This window comes from Chelonia mydas, chromosome 2 (genome assembly GCF_015237465.2).
Source record: "Chelonia mydas isolate rCheMyd1 chromosome 2, rCheMyd1.pri.v2, whole genome shotgun sequence".
NCBI classification, from domain to species: domain Eukaryota; kingdom Metazoa; phylum Chordata; order Testudines; family Cheloniidae; genus Chelonia; species Chelonia mydas.
The window spans coordinates 144424332-144437361 of record NC_057850.1 but is presented as its reverse complement, the minus strand read 5'-3'; positions in this window follow the sequence as shown (position 1 = coordinate 144437361).

Below are 13030 nucleotides of genomic sequence, written 5' to 3'. Positions count from 1 at the left end.
CATTAAACCAATGAATTGTGATGGAAATGTCTACCTCTGGTGTATGAAAACATTTATTAGAACTATATTGCTACCTGACTTTTTGCCAGGACCACTTGTTAAGGCTCTGGAGTGACTGAGGAACTCCTGGCTTTGACCTTCAAGTTGGACTGATGTCTTTCTTAGCTGGTGAAGTTCACTGTTGAGTTACTGCTCTTTGGGAGGGGAAGCAGCTCTTAAAGAAGTGATTTGTTAGGGTCTGCACAACAAACCTCCTATTGATGTAGCACCCTGTCTCAAAGTGAACTTTTCCACTAAAGATTATTGAAAATATTGTGTTGGTTTTACAGTGCCTAGCTCAATGGTACCCTTATCCTGCTTCAGACCTCTAGCTGCTCTCTGTTTTCTGAAGCTTCTGGGATGGCCAGGGATGGAGATGGGATGGTCCAGGGCTCTGAAGTGGCACCAAGAATTCCCTGTCTCATGTGCCTAGTTGACTGGTTCTTGCTCATCTGTTCCAGAGTCTAACTATTGCCATATGTGGGGTCAGAAAGGAATTTTTCCCAAGATTCCTGCCAATCCTCCCCAAAGTTATTCACCTTCCTCTGCAGCGTGGGGGTGCAGGTCACTTGGAAGAATTATCGGGGTATATCTGTCTGAATCATTTCCCCCAGTCCCTCTTATTCTCTGCCAATGGCACATAATAGTCTAATTTCCTGTGGGCTTGATCATAGAATCATAGAATATCAGGGTTGGAAGGAACCTCAGGAGGTCATCTAGTTCAACCCCCTGCTTAAAGCAGGACAAATCTCCCATTTTTGTCCCAGATCCCGAATGGCCCCCTCAAGGATTGAACTCACAACCCTTGGTTTAGCAGGCCAATCCTCAAACCACTGAGCTATCCCTCCCCCACCATACTTGATACTTTGGTCTAATTTAGTGTGTGGGCGTTGGGTGGTGTTGTGTCTGTGGTACACAGGAGGCCGTACTAGATGATCTGATAGTCCTTTCTGGCCTCAAACTCTGTGACTTTATGCTACACCAATAATATAATGAGGAACATTAAATAATAAGGAACATGAAATCCTCAGAATTCTTAGCTTAGATCTAAATATGTTAAGAAGACAAGTTAAGTGGATGGAGAGGGTAGAATTTTATTTGTATGGGGCTGAAGTAGGATTGTTTTCAGATACTGATCCATTGATATTTCTGTATGTGTTTCTCTATATAATGTGTTTCTCTATATAATGTCAGGTTTCAGAGTAACAGCCATGTTAGTCTGTATTCACAAAAAGAAAAGGAGTACTTGTGGCACCTTAGAGACTAACCAATTTATCTGAGCATAAGCTTTCGTGAGCTACAGCTCACGTCATCGGATGCATCACGAAAGTTTATGCTCAAATAAATTGGTTAGTCTCTAAGGTGCCACAAGTACTCCTTTTCTTTCTATATAATGTGTAAGTTATAGCTGTAGATAGCCCTTTTAAGACAAATCATGCTAATATTAATAAATTACATATATAATTTGAGTAATTCATTTCTGCCAACTTAAATTCCCCCTACATTTTCAGTGGTATAAGGTATTCATTCCTTCTTCTCTTTCCATTGGCCTGTTAAGGAGTATTTGGGGGAAAATATAGTCTAAGGATTCCTGTGTGGTCAGATTCTATGTTGCTTAAATGTTCTAGGGTGACCAGATAGCAAGTGTGAAAAATCAGGACAGGAGGTGGGGGGTAATAGGCACCTATATAAGAAAAAGCCCTGAATATCGGGACTATCCCTATAAAATTGGGACATCTGGTCACCCTAATATGTTCCCTGAGAACAATCACACCTGCTAAGTGGCAGTAGAAGGCAGAAAACAGTTTAATTGGAGAATGTATGGTCACAAAAAAATCACAAAGAAAATACTTCAAGGTTTCTTTACTGTATAAGTGTTTGAAAATGCTTTAAGAGTGGTACTATACAATGTTGTAAATGTCTGTAGCCTTCTTTCTGGTAATGTGAATTCAGAAAGGGAATGTAAATATCTTACTTTGTAATGAGCAAGCCTTTTTAATCTCTCTCAGTATCATTGTAGACCTAGTGTGCCTAGAGGTCACTAGCCTCAAGAATCACAACTGCTTTAAAAGAGACAAATAATTTGTTCATCGTCGTGAATAACTGTATTCTCTCTGGGTGAAACTCACCCTGTACAGAAGGCTGGCACAAAGGCCACTTGCTTGTTTTGGACATTTCACAAGATTCACAAGAAGGAGTAAGGTGTTGCAAGGCCTAACTTTTAAGTGCCCTGTTGCCTAGTGGAATCTGCAGCCCTGAGTTAGGAGGTCAGGTTCCCTTTACAATACATGGGAAGAATTAGGTGCATAAAAAAGGCATACAAGCCAGAATGCTGAGCAGGGAGCTGCCTTAGCCAGCCAGTAGGAAAAGTTGAGATGAGGGTGGCCTAAACCTTTATCCTTAAAGGGAGTTGGTTGGAAGGAGGCATCTATTTCAAATCAGGATTCACAGCCCTTTCTCAAGAAAGACAAGAAGTAGGGAATGGGGGGATGCCTCCTTTAACTCAATAGCTCAGTGGTCAGGGCACTCATGTGGGAGTTTGGTGCCCTGTTTTTAAGTCCCTGATCCACATCAGGAAAAGGGTGGGGAGTTGAACCTAGGCACCCCACATCCTAGGTGAGTGCTCTAATCACTGAGCTAAGTAAAAGGGGGGAGGTGGCACCATCACCTCCTCCTACTTGGTATGTCTTTTGTGTGGGAATATGCATGCCCTGGATTTGGCCCCACAGGCGAGAGAGTTGGGGAATGCCTCGTTCGTGAATTCCACTGGGGCCTAGGTGTGAGTTAGGTGCTGATTGGCTTGGTGGGGTAGTGCCAGGACAGAGGAGGCTATGCACATACTCAGCAACAAACATTTAGGCACTTAGAGGACTTTACCGGTGGAAACATAGGAACTTTAAGCATCTGCAGTGTTAGGCAACAAGTAAGCGGGGTTGTGTGAATGCAAGTGGTGCCTAATGGTGGACTTAGGCACCTAAAGTTGCAGTTAGGCACCTAAGTACCTTTCTGAATCTAGCCCTTAGTTGAGACTTAAATGGTGTGTAGGCTTTGTGCTTGCCCTTTGCGTGGGGTAGATTTTACTTATGACAGCATTTCTAATGTAGGGCTGTGTGAATAACTGAATGTTCAGTTCAGAGGCAGGTCCAAAATACTGAAAGTTTTGTTATGGGTCAGTCAAAAGGTTTTGTTTTGATTCAAGGTATTTCGAATACTTTAAGTGGCTTTTAAATAAAGTTGTGGCACATTCGAAAAATAAATGTCTTTATGAAACAAAAGTTGATTTTTTTTCAAAAATGCTGAAATGAACTGTTTTGACCTTTCTTTCTTTCTTTCTTTCTTTTTTTCTTTCTTTCTTTCTTTCTTTCTTTCTTTCTTCAAAAGATTTCAGTGAAATTGATCCAAATTTGTGACTTGCTTTGGGCGACCCAAATCTGACTTTTTGACAGAAAAAAGTTTTGCATGAAAATTTTTTGCCCATCAGTTATTGACTGGTATATGCTCTGAAGCATTCAGGCTTAATTCCATTATATTTCTAATGTAATTGTGGATAATCCCATTCTCCATTTCCTTCTTTGAATCCTAATCAATTCTTGGATTCAGTGATATCTTGTGGCAGTTATTTCCATAATTATGCGCTGTGTAAAAAAGTTTCCCTTTATCAATTTGCTGCCTTCCAGTTTCACTGCATGTCCACTTTTATTAGAATGTATGAGAAAGGGTCTTTTGTATACTGGATTTTATCCATCGATATAGCTGCACCAATGCAAAATCCTGTTGTAGACACAATTTACACTGGTGTGGCCTGATTTGCACTGGGGCAGCTTACCCAGATTTAAAATGCAGGTAAAATATATAGTTCGTATTATTTCCATCGATGTATACAATATTTCATATTTCAGCAATAAATTTAATCTGCCATTGTGTTTTCCACACTGGTTTGTGGAGAGCACCAGGAGCATGTGGGAGCTTAAAAAGGGATTGTGCATCTTTGACACACACTCCCTTTCTCCTTAACTTTTCTGTGGGGTGATGAAGATCCCCATCATCTTCAAAGCAAGATGCATCTTCTGATGCTAGCTAGGCCTTATTTTTCTGCTAAAACTAAACTGATTTCTCCCTAAACACCCACTGTTCTAAGAACTCCAATGCTTTTTGTTTATACTTGTTTTAATTGGAATAATGTTATATTGAAATGCTGTGCATTTAACTCAGAGATAAAAGCTTCATATATTTGTGTTTATCCTTCAGTTTCATATATTTGTGTTTATCCTTCAGCTCCTCCCTTTCTACTGCTCCCCAAACTCTTATATTCCATTAGGGTTCACAAATGCAAAAGCAACCAGTTCAATTAAATTGCTTGCTATCAGCTCAGCACCAAATTATCAAAAGCCATTGGTTTATTCTTCATGCAGCAATTGTCTAATCCCCTACTGGATCTTTTATACAAACTGGCAATTGAAAGTGGTGCTGCTGTTCAGAGATTTGTTAACATTTTCTTTTGATTAAATATTTTGGGTTTGTTTTCTGGTTGGCTGGTTGGTTGGTGGCTGCCTCATACTTTCCAGATTTGTGCTGCAATTTTATCATCTTAATGTGCATTTTCACTCTTTAGAAAAAAACATATAGGTCCTTCTTCTCCACCATTTTACATCAGTTTACACCAATATAACTTCATTTACTTTAATACAGTTATACCAGTGAAAATCTGGGTTAATGGAATGGAGACTCAAGCTTGTAAAATTCAGCTACTGCAGAATGAGTGGCAACAAGAATTCCAAAAGGAAATTATCATAATTTCTTATGAAGAAAAGAAACTATAAATCAAATTCCAAAATCATCGTCAATGTGTCAGAATAGGAGGGGAAGGGGGCGGGAATGTGAGGGGGAAAGAGAGAGAAATTAGTCATTGAGCTGAGTTAAAGGGAATGTAGGATTGCACCAGGGTGCCTTTGCTAATAATGACAAGACCGTTTGCTTCTCACATCTGTAGCAAAAAATGAAAAGAGAAGATGGAAGAGAGGTCCTGGGATGCACCAGCTGTTGATGTTGCTCCTCCCTGCTGAGCCCAGAGCTCTGAGCCCCCACCGGAAGGCATAGCAATCTGTTGACATCTCCAGCTCTCTGCTACTTCGGGACACTCAGCTGAATCTAAGACAAAAATCATCTGGCTGAGTGAACAAAAATCCATGTCTACAGTGAAAAAGCGGGACAAACACACAAAGCAGATGGCTGGAGGCCTGCTCATTCCTGTTTCTAGAGCTGTTTACATTCTTAAGTGACTAATTTTGACATGTTATACCACTAATGAAGTTTTTTTGGTGTGACCCAGTAAATTGCGTACAGTGCAGTCTGGGACCACTCTAACTTGACTTCTGAGGCCCAGTGCTATTTCTGTTCTACAAGCAGTCAATTAGAACTGCCTGTGCTGACTAATCGTGGTCAGTGAGCCACCAAAGCTTAATTTCAAAACTCAACTTTTCCCCTTTTTAAAATTAAAAAATCTACAAACATGAAAATATCTAAGATTGTTAAGACATTGCATTATTTTCCTAAATCAAATTGTCCTGTTAATATCTAATAACAGCTCTCATTTCCAACTATACTGTTCTGTTTTGACTGAATTCAGAGCTGTGGTGGAACAGAGGGGAATGGGCAAACCTCCAGAGATTTTGTTCAGTTTGAATAAGCTTCCAGAATTTCAAAGTGTTATCCAAAATTTGCTACATCACAAGGTGTTTGCCTGAAATCTCATGAGAAAATTTTCTTATGACAATGCCAGTGCTGCACATTTTCACTCAAGTCCAGAATACTGTGATGTATTAGCTTTGCTTATTGTTATTACATTATTTCTGTTTCCCGTCCTGATAGAAACCAGGACATTCAAAGGCATACAAAAATATGAAAAAGAACAAAACTAAAACCAAAATCCCTAAATCAAATATTTTAAAAAGCAAAAACCATTTAAGGGCCAGGTAAATTGAAAGGGGAGAGGTTTGGACGAATTCTTATTCATACTAGTCTGTACTCAGTTCCTAATCTACAGGCCACGAAACATATTTCACATAGGAATCTGATATTGTTACTCTTTGTACATTTACCCATTTTTAGAGGAAGAAGTTCTTGGTAGATAGTGTGTAGGTATCCCTGCTCTCTACTGTATGGAAAGTCAGACCTGTGTTTGTGAATATGGTATTCTTTAGGTCTGTTATTGTAGCCCTCAATACCAATGGAATATCTCCTTTAGCTCAAAGATTAGGAACCTAATTTGTGAAGTTTATTCCACTAATATTGTAATCTCTTTGGCCTCATTTACCCTGGAAAATGTTAGCCTGTTAAATAATGTAAAAATAATGTAGTAGGCTAATCATCCACATGCAGTTTTTTGCTACAGATGTTATACAGACATTCCTTATTCCATTCAGTTTAGCCATAGTGTTTCTTCTTAGCTCATTGTAATGTTATAGAGACAGCCTAGAACAGAAGCACTGATGAACTTTCTCGCATGTATGTGAGGAACTAGCTGAAGCAATCTCCGAATCATGAACAATGATCTTTGAGAACACCTGGAGGATGGATGAGGTTCCAGAGACTGGAGAAGGACAAACATAATAGGGGAACAAAGAGGACTGGGGGAATTATACACCAATCAATCTAACTTCAATACCTGGAAATATACTGGAGCAAATTATTAAACAATCAATTTGTGAGCACCTAGCAGTTAATATGGGTATAAGGAATAGCCAGCATGGATTTGTCAAGTACAGATCATGCCAAACCAATCTAATTTCCTTCTTCGACAGGTTCACTGGGCTAATGGATAAGTGGGACACAATATATGTGTTCTTTCTTGATTTTAGTAAGGCTTTGACAGGGTCCCACATGATATTCTCATAAGCAAACTAGGGAAATGAGGTCTAGATGAAATTACTATAAGGTGGGTCCATAAATGGTAAAAAAAAAATGTACTCAAACTGGCAAGATATATATAATGGGGTCCCACAGGAGTTATTCATAGGTCCAGTACTATTCAATATTTTCATTAATTTCATTCATTGGATAATGGAGTGGCAAGTATGCTTATAAACTTTGCAGATGACACCAAGCTGGGAGGGGTTGCAAGAACTATAGAGAACAGGATTAGAATTCAAAACAACCTTGTCAAATTGGAGAATTGGTATGAATTAAACAAGATGAAATTCAGTAAAGACCAGTGCAAAGTAAGTCACTTAGGAAGGAAAAATCAAATTTGCAGCTACAAAATGGGGAATAACTGCTGAATAGTACTGCTGAAAAGGATCTGGGGGTTATAGTAGATCACAAATTGAATATGAGTAGGGCTATGATTTAATCATGAGTATTTTTAGTAAAAGTCATGGACAGGTCAGGAACAAAAAACAAAAAAACATGACCCCATGACCTGTCCAGGACTTTTACTAAAAATACTCATGACTGAATCTGCGCGGTGCACTCCGGGGGGAAAGCTGGGGGCCCGCTATGGGGGAGGAACCCCAGGGGGCCAGCTGCTGCTCCAGCCCCTGGTGAAGGGGGAGTCCCAGGGGGCTCTGGCCACTACCGGGGAAGGAGGGAAGCCCACAGCCACTCTGGCCACCTCCGGGGAGGAGGGAGCCCCAGGAGGCCCACAGCCGCTGGGAGGGTGTAAGTCCCGGGGGACCTGCAGCCGCTCCGGCTGCTGCCGGGACAGGGGAGCCCCAGGGCCAGCCACATTGGCAGCTGCTTGGGTGGTCCCTGGGGCCAGCTGCCCAGGGCCGCCAGAGCAGTGGCCAGTGCGACTGGCTGTGAGACCGCCCAAGCAGCTACCTACAGAGCTGCTCTAGCAGTGAACGGTGTGGCTGTCCCCAGGACTGCCTGAGCAGCTGGCTCCAGGGCCAGCTGCTTTTGTGGCCCTGGGGTCAGTCACACGGCCACTGCAGAAGTCATGGAGGTTGCAGGAAGTCACGGAATGCGTGATTTCCATGACCTCTGTGACAGACATGGAGCCCTAAATATGAGTCAAAATTGTGATGCAGCTGCGAAAAAGGCTAATACCATTCTGAGGTGTATTAGCAGGACTGTCATATGTGTGACACGGGAGGTACTTGTTCCACTCTACTTCGCACTGGTAAAGCCTCAGCTGGAGTACTGTGTCCAAATCTGGGCACTACACTGTAGGAAAGATGTAGACAAATAAGAGAGAAGCCAGAGAAGAGCAACAAAAATTATAAAAGGTTTAGAAAACCTGCCCTATGAGGGAAGGTTAAAAAACCTGGACATGTTTAGTCTTGAGGAAAGAAGACTGAGGAGGTACCTGATAGGAGTCTTCAAATATATTAAGGGCTGTTGTAAAGAAGACTGTGGTCAATTGTTCTGCCTGTCCACTGAAAGTAGGACAAGACATAATGGCTTGATCTGCAGCAAGGGAGATATAGGTTAGATATTTGGAAAAAACTTTCTAATTACAAGGGTCAGTGGGACTTGAACCCAGGCAACCACCACCCTTACGCTGCCATACAGCCTCAGCAGTAACCTGGTCACTCTCCATAACCTGCAGCAAACAGAGGTTGAATGCTATGGGAAGTTGTGCCTTGAGTGATCTGACTGACAGTGGTCTAGAGATCTCTGATTGATTCCTTAACCCTATGTAATCCCATGGGGTATACTAGGAAGTGTCCAGGTAGTAAGGGGATCCCTACCTAACCATCATGGCCACCTTGTGTCTTAACTCCCATTACTAACCTTGGCTCTGACTTAGATTCTGATTTCTGGTTGACTCCTGGAACTGCAACATGTACCCTGATAGCTGGTATTGACTTTTGGCCTGATTCCTGACTCTATTTCCAGCTCTGCCTCTAAGTTTGGCTTGACCTTCAGCTTGGTTCTGATACCTCCTCTGATTCCTGGTTTCAGTTCTGGGATCCTAAGGTACTGCCCATCTTTGTGCAAGACCCAGCAAAGGTAGTTAAGGCTTGCAAGGGATGTTATGGAATAGCAACCAATGGAAGTTTTTAAAAACAAGCTGTACACAGACCTGTGAGGGTTGGTCTAGGGATGCTCAAGGTCCCTTCCAGCCCTACATTTCTATGATTCTATGTTACAGTCAGTTGTCCCACCACATATACACAATGCCCTTTCAGAATGTCCCACTGTGTACATTTGTTCCAGGAACTGGGCAATGGGTTCCCAAGAGGCAATGCACTTGTACCACATTTCTACACTGTTTTGCATGGATGCAGGAATAAATACAAATGGGCTAGAATTTAAGGTGTGGACAGTACTTAAAGTGCTAGTTACAGATGAGCCTATACTTACTATTATTGTTGTTATTATTTATTGTTATTTGTATTACTGTAGTGCTTAGTCATAGACCAGGACTCTCTTATTCTGGGTGCTGTACAAACACAGAATAAAAGCCAGTTCCTGTCCCCAAAGTGCTTTCAATCTAAAACATAGTCTGTACTAAAAAGTTAGGTCAACCCAGCTATGTGGCTCGGGATGTGAAACGTCCACCCTCCGCCCCCGCCCCAAAGTAGCATAGTTAAGTTGACCTAATACCCAGTGTAGACAGAGCTAGGTAAATGGAAGAATTCCTCCCATTGGCATAGGTAGTGTCTACACTGAAGTTCTACAGCAGTGCAGCTGCAGCTGTGCTGCTGTAGTGTTACAAGTGTAGACAAGCCCTAAGTATAAGAAAAAAGACAACACATAGATACAGACAGACCAATGCAAGAGTACAAGGAAAAAATGTGACAATATTGGTCAGCATAGTAGGCTGTGGTCTCAGTGCATCCTTGCCTAACCTCACCTTGTACTTCTTTCCTTGGGCTGTGAGGGGAGAATGATTTATAACATTGCTGGTGGCTACCTACCCACACATTTGGTCCAACCTTAGAATCATAGAATCATAGAACATCAGGGTTGGACGGGACCTCAGGAAGTCATCTAGTCCAAACCCCTGCTAAAAGCAGGACTGATCCCCAATTAAATCATCCCAGCCAGGGCTTTGTCAAGCCTGACCTTAAAAACTTCTAAGGAAGGAGATTCCACCACGTCCCTAGGTAACGCATTCCAGTGTTTCACCACCATCCTAGTGAAAAGTTTTTCCTAATATCCAACCTAAATCTCCCACACTGCAACTTGAGACCATTACTCCTTGTTCTGTCATCTGCTACCACTGAGAACAGTCTAGGTTCATCCTCTTTGGAGCCCCCTTTCAGGTAGTTGAAAGCAGCTATCAAATCCCGCCTCATTCTTCTCTTCCATAGACCAAACATCCCCAGCTCCCTCAGCCTCTCCTCATAACTCATGTGTTCCAGTCCCCTAATCATTTTTGTTGCCCTCCGCTGGACTCTTTCCAATTTTTCCACATCCTTCTTGTAGTGTGGGGCCCAAAACTGGACACAGTACTCCAGATGAGGCCTCACCAATGTCAAATAGAGGGGAAGGATCGCGTCCCTCGATCTGCTGGCAATGCCGCTACTTATACATCCCAAAATGCCATTGGCCTTCTTGGCAACAAGGGCACACTGTTGACTCATATCCAGCTTCTCGTCCACTGTAACCCCTAGGTCCTTTTCTGCAGAACTGCTGCCTAGCCATTCGGTCCCTAGTCTGTAGCGGTGCATGGGATTCTTCCTTCCTAAGTGCAGGACTCTGCACTTGTCCTTGTTGAACCTCATCAGATTTCTTTTGGCCCAATCCTCCAATTTGTCTAGGTACCTCTATATCCTATCCCTTCCCTCCAGCGTATTTACCTCTCCTCCCAATTTAGTGTCATCTGCAAACTTGCTGAGGGTGCAATCCACACCATCCTCCAGATCATTTATGAAGATATTGAACAAAACCGGCCCCAGGACTGACCCTTGGGGCACTCCACTTGATACCAGCTGCCAACTAGACATGGAGCCATTGATCACTACCCGTTGAGACCGACAATCTAGCCAGCTTTCTATCCACCTTATAGTCCATTCATCCACCCATACTTCTTCAACTTGCTGGCAAGAATACTGTGGGAGACAGTGTCAAAAGCTTTGCTAAAGTCAAGGAACAACACGTTCACTGCTTTCCGTTCATCCACAGAGCCAGTTATCTCATCATAGAAGGCAATTAGATTAGTGAGGCACGACTTTCCCTTGGTGAATCCATGCTGACTGTTTCTGATCACTTTCCTCTCCTCTAAGTGCTTTAAAATTGATTCTTTGAGGACCTGCTCCATGATTTTTCCAGGGACTGAGGTGAGGCTGACTGGCCTGTAGTTCCCAGGATCCTCCTTCTTCCCTTTTTTAAAGATGGGCACTACATTAGCCTTTTTCCAGTAGTCAGGGACTTCCCTCGATCGCCATGAGTTTTCAAAGATAATGGCCAATGGCTTTGCAATCACATCCGCCAACTCCTTTAGCACTCTCGGATGCAACGCATCCGGCCCCATGGACTTGTGCACATCCAGCTTTTCTAAATAGTCCCGAACCACTTCTTTCTCCACAGAGGACTGGTCAGCTCCTCCCCATGCTGTGCTGCCCAGTGCAGCAGTCTGGGAGCTGACCTTGTTCGTGAAGACAGAGGCAAAAAAAGCATTGAGTACATTAACTTTTTCCACATCCTCTGTCACTAGGTTGCCTCCCTCATTCAGTAAGGGGCCCACACTTTCCTTGACTTTCTTCTTGTTGCTAACATACCTGAAGAAACCCTTCTTGTTACTCTTAACATCTCTCGCTAGCTGCAACTCCAGGTGTGATTTGGCCTTCCTGATTTCACTCCTGCATGCCCGAGCAATATTTTTATACTCATCCCTGGTCATTTGTCCAATCTTCCACTTCTTGTAAGCTTCTTTTTTGTATTTAAGATCAGCAAGGATTTCACTGTTAAGCCAAGCTGGTTGCCTGCCATATTTACTATTCTTTCTACACATCGGGATGGTTTGTCCCTGTCACCTCAATAAGGATTCTTTATAATACAGCCAGCTCTCCTGGACTCCTTTCCTCCTCATGTTATTCTCCCAGGGGATCTTGCCCATCAGTTCCCTGAGGGAGTCAAAGTCTGCTTTTCTGAAGTCCAGGGTCCGTATTCTGCTGCTTTCCTTTCTTCCTTGTGTCAGGATCCTGAACTCGACCATCTCATGGTCACTGCCTCCCAGGTTCCCATCCACTTTTGCTTCCCCTACTAATTCTTCCCGGTTTGTGAGCAGCAGGTCCAGAAGAGCTCTGCCCCTAGTTGGTTCCTCCAGCACTTGCACCAGGAAATTGTCCCCTACATTTTCCAAAAACTTCCTGGATTGTCTGTGCACCACTGTATTGCTGTCCTAGCAGATATCAGGGTGATTGAAGTCTCCCATGAGAACCAGGGCGTGCGATCTAGTAACTTCTGCGAGTTGCCGGAAGAAAGTCTCATCCACCTCATCCCCCTGGTCTGGTGGTCTATAGTAGACTCCCACCACGACATCACCCTTGTTGCTCACACTTCTAAACTTAATCCAGAGACTCTCAGGTTTTTCTGAAGTTTCATACTTGAGCTCTGAGCAGTCATACTGCTCTCTTATATACAGTGCAACTCCCCCACCTTTTCTGCCCTGCCTGTCCTTCCTGAACAGCTTATATCCATCCATGACAGTACTCCAGTCATGTGAGTTATCCCACCAAGTCTCTGTTATTCCAATCACATCATAATTCCTTGACTTTGCCAGGACTTCCAGTTCTCCCTGCTTGTTTCCCAGGCTTCGTGCATTTGTGTATAGGCACTTGAGATAGCCCGCTGATCGCCCCTCTTTCTCAGTATGAGGCAGGAGCCTTCCCCTCTCACACGCTCCTGCTTGTGCTTCCTCCCGGTGTCCCACTTCCCCACTTACCTCAGGGCTTTGGTCTCCACCTTCCTCCACTACTTTACTCTTCTGCAGCCCTGTGCGTGCACTGATTCCCCTCCCAGCTGCAGAACATGCCCACAACACCCAGGTTTGTAGTACCCAGTACTACTGCCTGTGTATCAACCAACCTGCCTTGTATCA